This window comes from Pongo pygmaeus, chromosome 2, assembly GCF_028885625.2.
Source record: "Pongo pygmaeus isolate AG05252 chromosome 2, NHGRI_mPonPyg2-v2.0_pri, whole genome shotgun sequence".
Classification (NCBI taxonomy): Eukaryota; Metazoa; Chordata; class Mammalia; order Primates; family Hominidae; genus Pongo; species Pongo pygmaeus.
Window position 1 is genome coordinate 200,038,908 of NC_085930.1, and position 20,163 is coordinate 200,059,070.

Consider the following 20,163-nt stretch of genomic DNA (forward strand, 5'->3'; position numbering starts at 1 on the left):
AAAGAGACAGACGATCTGAACAGACCAATAACAAGTAAGGAGACTGAATCAGTAATCAATAGTCTTCAGTCAAAGAAAAGCCCAGTGCCTGATGGCTTTACTTCTGAATTCCTGCCCCCACCAACTTAAAGAATAATGAATAATGAATACCAATTCTTCTCAAACTCTTCCAAAAAAATGGAAGTGCAGAGGAAACTTCTGAACTCATTTTACAAGGCTAGCCTTATCCTGATATGAGAACCAGTAAAGGACATGAGAAAAAAGAAAACTTAAAGAGTAGCCAGTATTCCTAATTAGAGGAGCAAGACTCCTCAAGAAAATATTAGGAAACCAAATTCAACACTGCCCTTCGAACAGAAAAAGAAAAAATATACATCTCTTTTGTTGCCTTTTTCCATGTTGCTCTCCCCTTTTCTTTATGGTTTTGTGGTAACATGTTATGTCTTAAGTTTCTGTGCATATGGAATAAAAAGACACTCACCTAGGATTTAGGAGACCTGTATTCTCTCATCCCCACTTCCTTTCTGCGTAATGATGGTCTTCCCTTTTTTAAAGAGGGAATCTGACCAGACAGAGATATATTCTCACATAATCCTTTTCTACTGTAATTGATTTCAAATTCAGGCTGCGTTGTTAGTATACCAAGGTTTAGCATATAGGATGCCACCCACATGCTGTGGGGTCATATGTGCTGCTTGAATATATATAAAATAAGCAAAAACAAAAATGAAATCAAATGGATGATTTCTGTGATGATAAATGTACGGGTTGAACTTCAGACGCCATCCTGTCATTATATATTTCCCTATCATTCACTTACAGATAATATTTTTAATCTATGAACTCCATATAGATGTTTGACATATTCAATAAGCTTGGTAAAGCAAACAGACTTAGAAGTATATAATCCTGAGACATGTTTCGTATTAGTAGTAACAAAAATAAAAAGAGGGCCAAATTTGGTGGCTCATGTCCGTTATTCTAGCATTTTGGGAGGCCGAGGCAGAAGGATTGCTGTGCCCAGGTGTTCAAGACCAGTCTGGATAACAAAGCGAGACTCTGTCTCTACAAAAAACTAAAAAATATATATAACAGAGTGTGGTGGCACATGCCTGTAGTTGCAACTACTCAGGAAATCCCTTGAGCCAGAGAGGATGAGGCTGTAGTGAACTGTGATTGCACCACTGCACTTCAGCTTTTGTGACAGAGCAAGACCCTGTCAAAAACAAACAGACAAAACAAATCAAAACCACAAAAAAAAAAAAAACCAGAGAAAGAGGCTTGGAGCATTAGGCAACATTAAAAGTAAAAATTAGAAAGTGAATCAAATATGAATCAAATATGGCATTACAATGACGAGGGAAAAAATCGAAAAATCAATTTTCCACATCAAAGCAAGCATAGAGTGTAAAAATACTTTCAGCCCCAGCATTCTAAACTTAGCTGCTTCCTGAGGTCTACTACAGCTCTGCCATTCTGTATTTCCAAGCTTCTTTCCTGCATGTTCACTTTCCTTTTCCATCAAGTCATGTTTGAGGGTTACTCAAATTCATGAATAATGAATCACCAGAAGAGTCTGGGTGATTCAGTCTATGGAGAGAAGTTAGAGTACAGATCCTGCGGTCAAATTTTCTGAATTCAAATATTGCATCCACCCTTTCCTAACTGTGAACTCTTGGGCAATTCACTTGTCTGTCTGGGACCTACTTTCTCATCTGTAAAAGGGCAGTATAGTAGTGACGACTTCATTGTGTGATTGTTCAATTACATTCATTAATATATGGTAAGCTTTTGGACCCGCGACTCACCTATGGTAAAATAGTCAATCAAGAGTTGCTATTACTATTTTAGTTCAATCTGTAACTGCTAAAGATAGATATTTTATGTAGTTTTGTCTGCTTCTCTTCCTTCCTTTCCTTTTTTCTCCTTTCCTTTTCTTTTTTCCACTTTCCCTTCCTTTCCTCTCCTCTTTCCTCTTTCTCCTTCCTTCCTTCCATCCTTCCTTCCTCCCTTCCTTCCTTCCTTCCTCCCTTCCTTCCTTCCTTCTCTTTTCCTTGTTTCTTCGTCACCTCTGTCTGTACCACCTTATAGTCTTAGGTGTGTCTTAGGAGACCTTCACTTAGTTACCAAATGCTTTGGGCACATCCTTCTTGGTCAAGAAAGCCAGGTACCAGTCAGCTTGCTGAGCCTCTCTAGTGTCCAGGCTGTGCTCATTGTAAGCTCCTTCAAGCTGCAGAGAGTGCCAGACATGGATTTCATTAATCCTACCATCAGTAGGTCTAAATTCATTGCAACTAATACAATACTTGTTTCTCTAACCATGCCAACATTTTCTTGACATCGTGTATGACCTCCTGTTATTTCTCAACAAAAGCTGGCAAGCACAACCTGGCTGGGGAAGTAAAACAGCCCAGCGGGCCACAAACTGCTGCTGAGTGCATCCATGCTTAAATGAACAGCACATTCCAAAAAGACCCAGAGAAGCTCAACTCAGAAGAAAAAAAAAAAAAAAGAATGCAAAATCCCTTACAGGAGAGAGTAATCCTCTAGGCCACTAGACTTCCATATTTATATTTCCTACATTGAAAACCAGAGTGACTTCTACTAAAAAATCCTTGACCATTCCTATTGTACTACCATGCTTTGAAATGTCATTCTTACCTTTCCCCATCAAAATTTACCCTCACAAAAAGAATCACAAATGTCCTCTTGATGGAACAAGTCTCTAAAATCTTTGAAGTCTCTGCCAGCAACACCAAAAGAGAAAGCAGCCTGCCATATGTGTGAGAAGGTTTAGTTACAGCTCAGCTTGGGCTAAAATCGCACTGGGAAGACTGCTACATAGGATCAGGTTGGTGCAAAAGTAATTGTGATTTTTGCAATTAAAAGTAATGTGCAAGGAAAGGTGGAGTTTGTTTAATTTCAAACGCTTTAACTTTTCCTTTATGATTTCCTTGAAAACTTGGTATTTTAAACCAATTTTTCTGTTCTATATCAAACTTTTCTATGAGCATAAGGTGAGGTTTTTGTTTGCTTCTAAAATATCAGATTTTCCTTGAAGTCTTCTCTGACAGAATGGTGCAAGGAATGTTAATGGAAAGAAAGCCCATTGACACAAACATTTTAGATGTCCCACAGTCTTTTAAGACATAGTTGTTGAACAGTACTCTTTCTAATCACTATCATAAGACCGAGGGAGAAAGATGAATAACATCAAGAATTTCCCTGCTCTCAAGGAACTCACACTCTAGTGAAAGTAATAGACATTAAACAAATTGATAACTATATAATGTAGGAATTGCTGTTAAGAAAATGTTCCAGGTTTTGTGGGAGAGAAAAACATGAGAATCTAGTGTAATTTGAATGTCATAAATAAAAAGACATAAGGAATTTTGGAGGAAAAAGTCATGTCCAGTTGCAATCTACAAAAAAAGTAAGTCTAAAAACTAAAACTGCCATATGGCATTATTAATACATTTATGTATGAGTATAACATCCACATATTTCTAAATAAAACTAGCTTAGGAGAGGATCTGGAAAAATAAGTAATGGGTACTAGGCTTATTATCTGGATGATGAAATAATTCACACCACAAATCCCTACGACACACGTCTACCTAGGTAACAAACCTGCACACGTACCCCTGAACGTAAAATTAAAGTTTTTAAAAGACTATCATTTAAAGAAAAGCTAGTTTAAGAGAGGATGTAGTTTAATGTGTTTAAATTTAGTCTTCTGAAGGATCAGAGGCTCTTCTTGCTGTTTACTGAGCTACCAAAGAATAACTACTGACAATTCTCTTCAAGTCTGCAGAGGCCAAGATGTTATTTTAAATTTTAATCTCTCCCGGTATTCTTCACTGTATTTAGCATAGACTTCAACATAGAGTAGGATTAACAAATATCTGAATGATAGTAAGGACCAGTTACAAATGCTTGCACAAAGCTAGGAAAATAAGTTTAAAAATAAGAAGTGACATAAGTTGGCTCAGATGAAAAAGGATTAATCTATGAACTGATGATAAGGCTTGAAAAGGAGCTTTTCTTGAAAACTAATTCCTGGATCTGAGCATTCACGTTTTCTTGCATTCTGCAGCCAGAGGAGGAAAACTTGGGTATCTGGCCCTTGCTCCTTTCATGAATACAAAACACTCACAGAGGTCTGTAATGAGTATTAATATAGGGGAAGTTAAGGCTTTCAGTGAAATGTTAAAATATGATGTTTATGATAAAATGTACTCACTAAAGGATAATGGATTTAAACATATAAAATACTATGACTCATCAGGCATTCATAAGCATGATAAAAATGATAAATAATGATGTTGTTGCAACCTGCGTCTGGAAAAATAGGTCTGTAGCTGTGCGCTTTGGTCAAATAATTTTCAAAGTTGAAGCTTGTTCATCTCTAATAGAAACTTCTAACATTTGAATTGTTTTTATGCATCACTTTTTACGTGCAGTTCCTCACTTAATTCTTGCAGCAATGCTTATGACAGATTTTTACTAACCTCATTTACGGATAGAGAAAATGAAGACTCAGACTATTTACTTGTTCAAGTTCATCTAAACAGAAAAAATGACAAAGACAGCACTCAAATTTTTGTCTTCTGATTCTAAATTTCATTCACATCCCAGCATATCACACATCTTCTGGATATCAGTTATATTGAATATATTTGAAAGTGTTTGCTAAATGGTGATATGTTGTATACCTAAGAGGGACTATGTAATCACTGAAAATCCATTTCATAATTAATTAGTATATTGATTTTTCCTTTAGCAGTCCTTTTCTAAATGCCAATAAATGTTTTCATCACTAACCAAGGTACTAGAGGAATATGAGGAACTGCTTACAAGTGCCTCCTTATTTCACTGTTACATTTGATTGCACCCATTTGAATAAAAGTAGATCACTGTACACCGGTGTGCACTGACCTGGTTAATATACATGTAAATGACAGCTTTTTCAATGGAGTCGTTTAAAGATAAGCAGCAAATATTTATATTCCTTTAAAGTATTGTTCCAAAAACGGCAGCAACAATTCACAAAAATAAGGCAGTTATTTGAGTTTAAAGATTTGTTTTATTACCTGGACTGAATATAACTATAAGTTCACACTTTGATGTATTTGCAATACTACAGAGTCTATTGAAGAACTCCAAGGGAAGGTGTTTGTTTGCATACGAGCAGTAAAACTTTTCTATCCAATAAAATCTGACACAGAGCTTTTAAGTAACAAGCACACTGTTGATTAGGTTGGTTTGATTTTCTAATGATTACCAGTCCTATATTTGGACTAAACTCTAAAGTGTATTTAATGATTAAAAATGATCTGAATTAGCTGTCTATGTTGAAATTAAACAGCATTATCTTACAATCGAGGTAATCAGTCTCAGAAAAGAAATATTTAATTATTTAGTATCAAATGTAAAGTGGTTACTTGTAGCTCTCTGCTTATACACTTTGCTTGCCAGTCTAATTTATTAAGCACTTTCACAGATATTTTTCCATAAGAGTACATTACATGCCTATTTAGATAGATTAAATTATATAAAACTGAGAATATTAGACCATATTTGTCCTATATAAATTTTAAATGGTTCAACTTCATAGATAATCCTGCTAATGAGAGATTTGAAATGCACTCTTCCCTTTTCTACATTTAATCAAATCAATGTTCCCATATTTTCAGGTGTCCTTATCAAACTTTTATACAAACTCATCCTTCTAACTAATTCATGCAACAAAAAATATTTTTTGAAGGGAGATTGTGCTGAGATGACAACATCAATTTCCTGTAAATGTAGTAATGGATAATGATATAGAAGACTCTACCCTACAAGATTAAGTATAACAGATAAAAATTCCAAATTATAAAAGACAAAGATACATTCAAATAGTTACTTCGATTTCATTAAAATACAGTATTTTGGTAAGGTTATCAGCAGTATTGTGAACCCCCAAAGACCCTGACAGTAAAGAAAATAAGCTTAGAGATGCTTAGAAGATATTACTGATTGAGTCTAGTGTTTGCCTTTTTAATGTCTTGTCATATTTAATTTTATTTATTTCATTTTCAAAAGCTATGTTGAAGTTGGCAATATTTCTCATCTCTGCAATGATTATTTTCCTCCTATGACTATATTATTCATATTTTGTGAGGCTCTAGCTTGGTCTAAGTAAGTTAGATCCCAAAGAATTCCAATCTTGATAGAGCAATTTTTCTGCCCTTCTCTGTCTATCTTATTTCTGGCAGCATGGGGCTATTTCATCTTAGATAGATCAGGCTTAGTATAATGGGTAATGTTCATGAACTAAAATGGAAGTCACTGGACCAGGGCTGGAAAAGATGATCCATGACCAGACTGTTCTGACCTTCCGGAGTACTGTCTGCTGACCTACTTGGCAAGTTGAATTCACTCTTCTCATTCATGCATAGCTGCAGTCACTTAAACATTAAAGGGTTGGAACTCATTTCCTTCTCATTTTTTGACCCGAGTCAAAACTCTGTTGTTATCCCTTGATCCGTAATGAGGGAAGATATGTAGGTAAATACATCAATGTAAATTGGTGTGTGTATACATATGCATGCCTGAAGTTGTGTGCATTTTAAGTAATGATTTATTTTATTTTATTTTATTTTATTTTATGTAGACAAAGTCTCACTCTTGTCCCCCAGGCTGGAGTGCAATGGTGTGATCTCAGCTTACTGCAACCTCCGCCTCCCGGGTTCAAGCCATTCTCCTGCCTCAGCCTCCCATGTAGCTGGGATTACAGGTGCCTGCCACCATGCCTGGCTAATTTTTATATTTTTAGTAGAGATGGAGTTTCACTGATCAGTTCAAGGTCAGGCTGATCTTGAACTCCTGACCTCAGGTGATCCGCCTGCCTCGGCCTCCCAAAAGTGCTGGGATTACAGGCATGAGCCACCGTGCCCGGCCAAGCGGTGATCTATTTTTAAAAATGGGGCCCAGTTCCATGGTTTTTTTTTCCCACATTCTATAAGGACATATGAAAATGGGGAATACCAGCTTAACCTACAATCAATAAGCACACATTAAGTCTTAACAGATATTTAGCACTTGTATATCCTCTTTCTAAGCCTTGAATGCCTTGTGTCTACCCTTAAAATATTCATAAGGAGCTGGAACGGGGAAGGCTGGTGAGAAAGAACAGAAAGAGGAAGATTGGAGAGAGAGAGAGGTTAGAAAGGGAAAGGCTGGAGAGGGGGCGACTGGAACAAGAACAGCTGAAGAGAGAGAGACAAGAACGGAAACAGCAGGAACTCCTGAATCGGGACAGGGAAGACAGGCAAGAAAGAGAGAGGCTGGAGAGACTGAAACGGGAGAGGCAAGAAAGGCAGCGACAAGAACAGTTAGAAAGGCAACAGCTGGAATGGGAGAGAGAGCGCAGAATATCAAATGCTGCTGCCCCTGCCTCTGTTGAGACTCCTCTAAACTCTGTGCTGGGAGACTCTTCTGCTTCTGACCCAGGCTTGCAGGCAGCCTCTCAGCTGGCTGAGACTCCAGCCCAACAGGGCATTGTCTTGGGACCTCTTGCACCTCCACCTCCTCCACCACTCCCACGGAGGCCCGCACAGGCTTCAGTAGCACTCCCTCCTCCCCGAGGGCTCCCTCCACCTCCTCCACCCCCATCCACTGGGCCTCCACCACCCCCTCCTCCCCCTCCTCTCCCTAATCAAGTACCTCCTCCTCCTCCACCGCCTCCTGTCCCACGCCTCCCTGCATCTGGATTCTTTTGGGGATCCATGTCAGAAGACAATCGCCCTTTAACTGCACCCGCAGCTGCAATTGCAGGAGCGAAACTTAGGAAAGCATCATGGATGCAGGATGCCTCTTTCCCAAGCAGAGGGAATGCTATTGGTGTGAACTCGGCCTCATCTAAAACAGATACAGGCCGTGGAAATACACCCCTTCCTTTAGGTGGTAGTGGTTTAATGAAATAAATGAGTGCCCTGCTGCCAGGAGGAGAAGAATTGCTGAAAAGGGATCAACAATAGAAACAGAAGAGAAAGAGGACAAAGGTGAAGATTCAGAGCTTGTAACTTCTAAGGCCTCTTCAACAAGTACACCTGAACCAATAAGGAAACCTTGGGAAAGAACGAATACAATGAATGACAGCAAGTCACATGTTATCTCCAGACCAAACTCCACACCCTTATTACAGCCCAGTGGCAATGGAGTCCAGACGGAAGGACTTGACCACGGCAGGCTGAAGCAGGACATCTTAGATGAAATGAAAAAGGGATGAACAAAGCTAAAAGAAGAGCTCATTGATGCAATCAGGCAGACACTGAGCAAGTCAAATACTGCATAGAGAAACAGAATAAGGTGAGATAGAACTTTAATCTGGAGGAAAAAAAAATCCTACTAACAACAACTGTTCACAACAGCAAACCTCTACATTTTATGAGCTGTAAGAAGAAAATGGAGACAAACAGAAGGAGGGAAAAATCAACCTACTCTGAAAATCTTCAGACATTATGACTCTGGCGATAAGCTCTTTCCCTCACAGTTGGCTGCTTTTTTCTGGCCTTTACAACAGAATGGAAGAGAATCATATAAGAATTCCTGTAACAGTTACGCAGAAAATACTAAAACCCATCAGGCAAGATCACTGCACATTGAAATATTGTCATGTCAGGATAAAATTGCACAATTTTCCACAATTCAGTGCTAAAATAAAGAGGAGGAAGGTTTAGAAAGTTTTTTTTGCAGAGTGCTAATAAAGAATTGAGCAAGTTTGCTATTGTATTGTAGTGTTTCTCCCAGGTTTGTTCTTCCTATCATGTCTGATATTCCATCAATAATTGAGATCAGCCCTATGTAAGTTAAGATCATAATATGTGGAACAAATGGAATTGTAAGTGCTTTCAAAGGGTAATATTTACAAGAAAGTGTCCTAAATTTGTTCAGCTTGACAGATTTTAGAATAATGGGAAGTCTCTTGAGTTAGCCTTCATGCAATTTTGTAGATTAAAACATAAACTTTGTCCAGAATTTAAATATTTAGACACCTTCCTAAATTGTTTCAATGCATTACCACATCTAAAGACTTCTACATAACACAAACCAGTGGTCAAATGTAAACCCTGTATTGTAGACTTACTGTAGGTTTTCCACCTTTTACATTTATGCATGTGGACATGCATAAATTTTTATAATGTAATTACAATCACCACGAAGTTAGCTTTTTAAATTGCAGATGGTAATGCATGTGACACTAATATGTAGTGGCCTTTTCAAGGCCTAGTTCCAGAGAAAACATTTTGTAGAGGATAGGGGGTGGGAGGAAGTGGAGAAATAATGTTTTATTTAAAGTTGATTTCTGCACTATCTTTTTCTCAATTACCTGCATGAATAATAATGAAGAATATTTTGTGACTTTAATTGGTAAATATGTTACAAAACCAAGTACTTAATCTTTTACTTCATGTCTTCAGCTATTTGTATTTTATTTATTTATGTATTTATTTATTTATTTTTTGAGACGGAGTCTCGTTCTGTCGCCCAGGCTGGAGTGCAGTGGCGCGATCTCGGCTCACTGCAACCTCCACCTCCACTTCCCGGGTTCATGCCATTCTCCTGCCTCAATTTCAGTGGTCTGAAACATGATTTTGAGCTTCACATAATATCTTACTGTGGAACTCAAAAGTTGGATCACTGAATTTGGCAGTTATTACCTAGGTACCCCTGCTGTTACACGGGTGTTTAGACACAGGTTCCTGAATGAAGCTGCTTTTGAATTTTGTTATGTTGAAATTTAAAAAAGAACAATGATGGCAGCAATTAAGGCCACAGAAATCATTAGGTAAAGGAAAACCAATGAGGAGTTCTGCAGTGTTCTTTTAATAAGTAAAGTGAGACTTAGGTTGTGGGAAGAAAGAATTAGATACTCTACCTGCCACCCTGTGTGTGTGTGCACTGGTGCACGTGCTGTCTATATGGAAGTCACTCCCTTTTCTTTCCTTTGAAATTGGTAAGGTTAAAATAGGGGAGAAATCCTATATGTTTCAATGACACCTTTTTGGAAAATTTAAGAAATCAAACTCTCTGGCCAGGCGCAGTGGCTCATGTCTGTAATCCCAGCACTTTGGGGGGCCGAGACGGGCGGATCATGAGGTCAGGAGAGCGACAACATCCTGGCTAACATGATGAAACCCGTCTCTACTAAAAATACAAAAAAAAAAAAGAAAAAAAAAATTAGCTGGGCGTGGTGGTGGATGCCTGTACTCCCAGCTACCCGGGAGGCTGGAGAATGGCATGAACCTGGGAGGTGGAGCTTGCAGTGAGCCGAGACTGGGAGGTGGAGCTTGCAGTGAGCCGAGATCACGACACAGCCCTCCAGCCTGGGCGACAGAGTGAGACTCCGTCCAAAAAAAAAAAAAAAAAAAAGAGACAAAAAAGAAGTCAAACTCTCCGTGCTCTCTATCTTGATTTATGCTTGAGTTATGTGCCATATTCGCTTTGAACTCTGATTATCAGAAGTTTTACTAAAATTTTAAAGAAATAATTCACTTTCATCTGCTTTCTAGATTTGTACATCTCAGTTCATAAAGTAAAGCTTGTTGATGGTGCAGTTTTCTAAATGCTACAAATTTGCAGCTATTACCACTACAAAGAAGTTTGGATAAGGGATTTTTTTTCTCTGTTAAAATAGTTCCTGTTTCTGTAGAAATTTCATTTTTAGATCAAACTGTGATGGATGAGCTATCATAATTCAAGTAAACATTTCTTTTTTTCTATCAGATATTCGTTGTGATACAATAGTAGTAAAAACATCAAAGATGCAGCAAGCTTATGAAGCACCACTTTCTAAAAGAAATAGGAGGCATTTTCATCTTTATTATTGTACTTTCGGTTATGCAAACATTTTGGTAATATAAACAGTTATGTCCCCTATAAATCTGTTCTTTTGATTTTGTTGGGTAAGTTAAATAGTAGGTACAGCACTGGGTACAAGTGGTCCAAACTAAGAAAAGAGACTAAAATAAAATTCTAAATCTTAAAAGAAACTGGGTTTATGCACTCAACATTTTGTGCCTTCATCTAATATTAACATGATGTCTGTGTAAAATAACAAAAAGAACCAGTGTTGAATCACGCTATGTTTTCCATCATCCCAGATTGCTAAATGTATTCTTTCCAAGAAGTCTGAATGAATTATTATATACATTTCCTGTCATGTATACATGGCAGTTATGTCATTGTTAGAGATTTCAGGAATTAAAATGGGTAACAGAAGCTCAAGTTATTTTCCTTATCAAAACTATGTTCCTGGAACAACATTATTATGATGATTTTTGTTCTCTTGTGCATTGGATGTCTTAAACTGAGTACGGTTTAGGGGATCCTTTCTAATTACAGGAAGGTATGCTTTCCTCAACACTGTGATTTGACCTGTGACAAATCTGTACTATCCGCTATGTACATGGCTCCCAAGTCAACTGCAAACAAACTGAATGGTGCTGGTGCTGAAATCTCTTCAGAATAGTCATCATGATTTAAAAGTTGGTTTACAAACTTGAGGGACTGTTGAAGGGCATGATTGTGTTTTGAAATGTGAGGACATGAGATTTGGGAGGGGCCAGGGGCAGAATGATATGGTTTGGCTCTGTGTCCCCACTCAAATCTCACCTTGTTTGTAATTCCTATAATCCCCAAGTGTCAAGGGCAGGACCAGGTGGAGGTAATTGAATCATTGGGATGGTTTCTCCCATCCTGTTCTCATCATAATGAGTGAGTCTCACAAGATCTGATGGTTTTATAAGGGTCTGTCATTTCCCCTGCTGGTGCACTCATTCTCTCTCCTACTGCCCTGTGAAGAGGTGCCTTCTGCCGTGATTGTAAGTTTCCTGAGGGCTCCTCAGCCATGCAGAACTGTGAGTTTATTAAACCTCTTTTCTTTGTAAATTACCAGTCTTAGGTATTTCTTTTAACAGTGTGAGAACAAACTGATACAAGTGGGGAAGGTAAAGTGAAAAGTTCTGGCTCTGTTCCTCATCCACATTCCTAGACAAGATAATACACCAAAACATCCCTACAGGAGAAGACATGAAATGTGAAAGTTTGTGGGATTTTTTTTTTTTTTGTATTACAAGTTAACACTCGTCAGAGGAAATCTACCATTGTCACAGTCCCATCGACACTGCAGTGCAGCACAATGGGCTCATAAGTGGAGTAGGCCTGATGGTGGAGATGGAAACTTAAACTATCATAAACCCAGCAATATGGGCTTCAAATTTCTAGCTGTTGCTTAATATCAACCTGCTATCAACAGAGACCATATGACCCTGCCCTGTTTCTTAAGCAGATCCATCAGTTATTTTCTTTTAAGATATTTACATTGAACCCCTTACATCAGAAAGGAACAGCAACTGAAATAGACAAATATTGAAGAATAGGCCTGCCTTCCAGTTCTCAGGGTTTTGATCAGCACCACTATTTAAGAATTTATAGAGTTTTGATGTATCACTTATGATTCTGCATAATACCATCTCAGAACAAGGAAGCTACTTTATGCCCCCCCAAAAAAAAGGTATGGAAGTGGGCATATCACATGCCCTCCAATCCTAAATCTGCCAACTTGATAGAGTAGATGCAAATAAGGCACCAACTTGGAGATGATAGCCTACAAAGATGATATGCTATTCTCCAGGATGGGGTTTACACCCTAAATCCATGACCATTTTATGGTACTACGCTTCCATTACATAGAATATGTGAGTCCCATATCAAAAATGGGAGATAAGAGTGGCCCCACTTACTCTCACTCCATTAACTCACTGGGAGGATTTGTGCCTTAGTCTCTGTTGGCCTAGCTGCACTATTCCTGGGGAGAAACTCCTTTACCAGCACCACAGTAACAGTCCCATAGAACTTTAAGCTAAAGTTGCCACCAAGTCATTTGGGCTGTTTATGCTAACAGTTTAGCAGATAAGGGAAAGGATCATTACATTGGCATGAGTAGTTGATCCTGGTCATCAGGAGGAGGATTGGCTACTGTTACATAACAGTTATAAGGAAGAAATGCTTGGCATTTCTTTGGCCACTGGAGCAATTCTTGGTAACATTTTGCACAATTTAATGGTAAATGGACAAGTGCATAAGACACAGCCTGAAAAGATCATGGTGACCAGGGCCTCAGATTATAACAGGGTTATTACTTGTGTCACTACCACATAAGTTACCCAGACAAGCAGAGGTGTTAGTTGAAATTAAGTGTACCTAGAATGGACTATGAACAAAAATAATGACTATCACTTGCAGTCTCAAGATGAACTGCCACGTGGGCCCTGCTGTTTGTCACATTAAAATTATTCTTGCCAGGCACAGTGGCTCACGCCTGTAATCCCAGCACTTTGGGAGGCCGAAGTGGGTGGATCACGAGGTCAGGAGATCGAGACCATCCTGGCTAACACAGTGAAACCCCGTCTCTACTAAAAATACAAAAATAAAAATTAGCTGGGCGTGGTGGCGGGCGCCTGTAGTCCCAGCTACTCGGGAGGCTGAGGCAGGAGAATGGCGTGAACCCAGGAGGCGGAGGTTGCAGTGAGCAGAGATCGCGCCACTGCACTCCAGTCTGGATGACAGAGCGAGACTCCATCTCAAAAAAATAAATAAATAAAATAAAATAAAATAATTCTTACAAGTTTCTCCAGAAAAAACACAAAGATCAACCAAAATACTACAAGAGTTGCTCCCAGGTGGGATGAACTTACCACTGAAGCAAGTAGAGCTGAGAAGCTCACAGAGTACATTACCAGGAATATTGTGTTACATCACCTAGAACCTGTTTCATGATGAAGGTACTTACTCTCTCAGATGCCAGTTGTATAGACTCCTGAGCTCTTCCTCAGGGACTGACTTCAGTTTAAGAGAGCTGCCCCCCTCAAGGTTAATCCCACTTCCAAAGTCAGGGTCCAAATCCTGGCCCTTTGCCTCAATTCTGAAGAGCTATCTCAGTTTCAGAACTCTCCATGGAGTTGGCTGAGGGCTTTGTTTTCACTGTATCATTGATCAATTTTTCTGTTTTCTAAACTTGCCCATATTCCTTTAGATATGCTGTTCCTGAGAGCACGCCTCTGAAAATCTCTTGCATGTATATCTGTCTATCTGAATCATTTTTCCTAAAAAAGATAACTTAGGACACAAGGTCACACAGAATATAAGTGACAACCAGAATTAGAACTCGGACCTACACACTCTCACAACAAAATTCTTTTCTCTACATCATACTGCTAAATTCTCTCAATATGTTTCTTATTTATGCTACTATAGGATGAGATGTAAATTATCTGTTTGTATGTCTGTGTCCCAAACTAGAATATAAACTCCTTGAAGACAATGACATGTATTATGAACATATTTATTTCCTAAGATGAAAATATTGAGTATCTTATATTAAGAACCCAATTAACATTATACTTAAATAACTACAATGATAGATAAATAATTTTAGCTTATTTGAAAATTATGATTATTATGAATTAATTTCTTTACAGAAATTAGAGGAGTTGTAGACAAAGCCATACTGCCTTTTCTGACTTTCCTCTTTATTACCTCGGCCAGTGCAGGGTATTCACAAAACCCTCTATTCCACTTCCTTCTCATTGCCGCCCTCCATTTATTGCTATCTTTATCTTCCTGAAACATAATTGCAAGTAGGTAAGTCTTTTGTTCCTAAGTCTATATGCATTCCTGTTTTCTAAAGGTGAGTTTAAATGAAGTAATTTTTTTTTTCTGGATGAATAGAAGTCTCTGTGTAATTTATTAACACCAAATTTTTCAATTTTATTTTCCATTTATTTATTTAATCCACCCTAAATGTCTTCCGTATTATTTTGATCTCACTATTTTCTTTCATCTTAAATGTTTTTCTAGACTCCATTATTCAAAATTTTAAGAATCCTGCAGGGTCCAGATCAACTGGTACATTTTCAGTCTTCATATTTTTCTAATGACTACCTCTCCCATGCTAAAAGTAAGCCCTTTCTACGTTAAATCTTCATGCTTCTATTCTTAATTCTCTTCTGGAATGTATCATTTAAAAACATGTATATTATGCACATTTGTAGTTGTCTTATCCTCAATCCTCATTTTTTTGTTCCTTTTCCCAGCAATGTGGCCTTGTAAATGGTAGTTACTATGTAACTTTTACTGTGTGGATGAGATACAAATGGATGTTGACAATAAATTAGTTGAATGACCAGCCATGGAACTGATCTGTGTTCCTTAAGATATATGTGTCAAATACATTTAATTACAGATGGTAAGCCAAGTAAATGTGAGGAGAGACATTAGGGATAGAAAATATTTCAATATTTTTGATTAATATTGATGTAAAAATCCTCAATAAAATACTGGCAAACTGAATACAGCAGCACATCAAAAAGCTTAGCCACCATGATTAAGTAGGCTTTATCCCTGGGATGCAAGGTTCAACACACACATATCAATAAATGTGATTCACCAAACAGAACTGAAGACAAAAACCACATGATTATCTTAATAAACAAAGAAAAGGCATTTGATAAAATTCAACAAACATTCATGTCAATAACTCTCAATAAACTAGGTACTGAAGGATTATACCTCAAAATAATAAGAGCCATATATGACAAACCCACAGCCAATATCATTCTGAATTGGCAAAAGCTGGAAACTTTTCCCTGGGAAAACTGACAAAGACAAGGTTGCCCTTTCTCGCTACTCCTATTCAATGTAGTATTGGAAGTTTTGGCCAGGGTAATCAGGCAAGAGAAAGAAATAAAGGACATCCAAATAGGTACAGAGGAAGTCAAGCTATCCCTGTTTGCAGAAAACATGATCCTATAGCTAGAACACCCCATAGACTCAGCCCAAAAGCTTCTAAATGTGATAAATAACTTCAGTAAAGTCTCAGGATACAAAATAAATATGCAAAAATCACTAGCATTTCTATACACCAACAATAATCAAGCCAAGAGCCAAGTCAGAATGACCTCTCATTCACAATTGCTACAAGAAGAATAAAATACCTAGAAATACAGCTAACTAGGGAGGTGAAAGATCGCTACAAGGAGAACTACAAACCACTGCTCAAAGAAATCAGAGAAGACAAAAAAAAAAATGGAAAAAAAAAACATTTCATGCTCATGGATAGGGAAAATCAATATCATTAAAATGGTCATGCTTCCCAAAGCAATTTAAAGATTCAATGCTATGCCTATTAAACTACCATTGGCATTCTTCAAAGAACTAGAAAAAACTATTTAAAAATTTGTATGAAACCAAAAAAGAGCCCTAGTATTTTTAAACAGGCTGCAATGTCATTTTAATGATTAGTGTTAGCCATAATTTTTGTTACAGATGCCTACCTTTTAGGGGTGTTGAAATGTTAAGACACATTTTTGGTATCATGATATGTATTTTATTTGAGTGTAATTAAAAATACAATAGAAAACAATTAGTACTTAAGTGATTTGATACTTGGAATGCAATTTTAGGGACTGATTTCAGCACCTTGGCCAGAGCAATGTGTTGGAGGTTGTTTTTGTTCACTTTGTGCACCTTGGATTCAACAGGACAATTATTGCTTCCTCATAGCAATAAATATATGCTCAAGAGTGAATCTCCAGGAGGCTGAGACAGAAGAATAGCTTGACCTCGACAGGCGGAGGTTGCAGTAAGCTGAGAAGCTGAGATGGCGTCATTGCACTCCAGCCTGGACGAAAAGAGCAAAACTTCATCTCAAAAAAAAAGAGTGAGTGGCAAAAATATGTAAGAGCCAACTACAATCATTTTGCAAATATCCACTAAAGTCTTCAGACAGTTTTATTTTAATAACCATCCTTTTTAAATAACTAATCAACCATAGAGCCTTGGAGCTGAAGAGAACATTAAAAAATTACCTAATCCAAAACTCTTTTCTCCCGTTGCCCAGGGACAAATACCTGTGCTGAAGTAATTTTTTTCCGATTACAAATTTGTCCATAAATTAAAGTTCTTTTTATCTTTGCAAATATGCTTATTAAACATGACATTTTCTTATACAATAGGTTATTTAGTAGAAATTATCAGGAGACCAATGTTCTATATCTAGTTTTTTCATGTAAATTGGACTAAGTAATACTAAAATTCTGAATCTAAGATTTTTTTATTTCATAAAATTAAACAAAGAGTTGTAATGATACTCACGGTATTATAGTTGCGTGTATATTATTCTTTTATGAAAGTAATGTGATCAAAGTATGATTAGGACTCACAATCTGTTAAACTGCTTACAAAGGCATACCCTTCATAATTGAAATGACTTAGGATCCTTCCTGAAAAGAGAGGTTATTCTCAATGTTAATAAACCAGAGAAGAAATGTGCCTCCTTGGATAGGATACTTTAATGCTTTCCAGTTTGCATATAAAAATAAGTTATTTTTAGTCTTACTCACAAAAGAGTTAAAATGTTTAGGAGGGAATTTCTGAATGGTGCGTGTTAAAGTGGTACCATTCACATAGAAATACAACATTAGTGCTAGGATTAAGTAATCTAGTCTATGCAAAAATAAAAGACAGTGGAGTGCCTTTCTTTTCTCTCACTATCATATCCTTCATCTTTCCCTTATTTCCAGATTTATATATTAATAATAAATTAAAATACAACATGCACTAGAAATATTGAAAAAAGACAACCACAGAAAGATAAGAAATATGTGTGCTGTAAGCCAAGTTATTTTACTCTTCTTTGTGTTTATTTTCTTTTTTTCTATCTTGGGATTGTCAGCAATTTTAAGAGTTACAATGTATAATAAAATACCACACAATGCAGTCATAAAATAATAATAGTTATATATGTTGATATGAAAACATGCATAATGAATTCACATATTCAAAAACTAGTCAATTCTGCATAACAAATGGCCAGTTTATTTAACAAATCAATGCTGTATAGAAAAGTATTAAATAACTTTGGCTGTTATAGAATAAAAGAGTGTTACAAAATAAAGGTTTTACTAAGAAGTAAATATTAAACTATATTAAGGAATTAATATTAATTTTATTAGACGTGATAAGGGTCTAGTGGTTACTTAATAATTGAACATGTATATTACAGTGATTTGGGTGAAATGGCATGATATCTTATACCTGTTTTTAAAAACTCAAAATGGTGATCATAATATAGTAGTAGTTCTGAACAGATCAAACAAGGATGTGACAATGTTGATAATTGTTGAACTACATGGGGCTCATAAAGGATTTTCCCTATTTTTACATGTTTGAAAATTTATACAACAAAAAGAAAAAAATCAGCAGTTCCCAAAGTCACTATGCCCATTTCAGTATACTTCTCACCTTTTCTTCTCATTTAAAAAATACTTCTCATCTTTGCTTCTACACATAAACGTGTATTTTTTTGCTGTATGTATATTGCTCTATGTGTTTAGTTTTGTTTTCTAATATGTATCATAGAAGCATACGTGATTAAAAAATATACCAATGTTTTGTAAAAATAAATGATTATCTTTCTCTCACAATGCTAAGGGAACAAGAGTCTTATCAGAGATCATATATTGAAGTAAAGAACATGCCTTATGGGTCCAATATATATTGATGGTAACAATAATTACAGGGAAAGAGATCAATTCAAGAGCAAAATGATACCGTGTTGAAGAGTCATCATAGCTTGATTGGCCGCAAATTTCCACTCTCACAGTCTCTGTCACTTGCTGAACTACCTACTTTCTGATTGCACTTTTCACAGGAGCTATATTCAATTGATCTATGTGGTTTAGAAAATCTTTTCCAATTCTCATAATTTGCATTTCCAAGCTTTCTTATTCTACATTGATGTGTTTCTTTAGAGATGATTATAATAGTAGTGATTATAATAATTAACATTTCTGCATCTTACCAAATATGTGTCAGGACTAGTTCTAAATATTTCAACGTAACTCATTCAATCATTGTGTCAAAACTCTAGTTAAGCACTATAGTGTTGCCAATATTACAAATGAGGCAAAGTTCTAAAGAGGTTAAATAATCTGCATAAAGCCATGTAACTCTTAAGTAGAAAATTAGCATCTATTCTAATTAGTGTAGATATGAGCCTTTTGGGGGAACTTAACAACTGATTATCTTACATTTGGGTTGAGTCTAGGCATAATAGGAAGTCTGCTTTAACCAGCCTTTGTAAAGTTGAGGGCTAAATGCTTCTAAAATCATTCAATATGTCAGCATTCCTCAAAATGTTGGTTATAACTGACTCCAAAGCATATTGATTAAATTTAAAATCCATGGATAAAAAGATTGGAATAAACATATTCTTAGTTCTTTCATATTTAATAAGATTAATATTATTTATGTGGTAAAAATGTTTTTTTCTTTCATCTTTTATGTATATGCTTTTGTACCTACACAAGCTGAGCCATCCATCTCTCATGTGGTAGTGGGGTTAAAACTGTTACAGTAGTCATACAATGGAAAAAAATGTTAAAATTCAGCTGTGATGTTGAACACAGTATTACAGATATATAATAATAGTCACATTTCATAGAGATAAAATTATTTCCTAGATGGGGTTGTAGAACTCGATCATAAACAAGCTAGAAGAGAAAAGAGAAAGCAGGTTGTCATATATTTGCTATATTCTTCTCTCTATTTTGATTAAAGCCTTGGACAGCAGGGGCACCTTAAAAAGAGTAAGATGAGTGGCAATGACATAATGGCACAAAGGTTTCTGCCCTGCTTTCCCTTTATGATTCTGGAAGGAAATTTTGTCCCAGGCTCCTTCCCACACAGCAAACTCCACTCCTTCTCCCTTCACAAAGTTGTATCCTACATTTTTTTATCCACACAAAATTGTTCTCATACGTACACACATAGGTATTCAATCATTGTGTATTATAGACACTGACTGCCTTTTTGCTTCAATCAATTAAGTGTACTTTATTGCATTTCCTACAGCAATGTATAAAAGGACATCTTTCTCCACATTTCTTGATAATGTTTCTCCACATTCCTGTACATTATCATCCTGAATTTTTGCCAGTTTGAAAAGTAAGATTTAAAACTTAATAAATAAAAGTCTCAGAATTAAAGTAGTGTATTATTTTATTCAAAAATAATGAAGAATTCGTACTACATAACTAGGCAATTAATAGAAGG

General features: G+C 36.6%; 1 pseudogene; it reads left to right on the forward strand.

Moving 5' to 3' along the window:
• LOC129032974 (protein enabled homolog) overlaps positions 1-8,341 on the forward strand; it is a 49,132-nt pseudogene extending 40,791 nt beyond the window's left edge.
• The last annotated feature ends 11,822 nt before the right edge of the window (positions 8,342-20,163 follow it).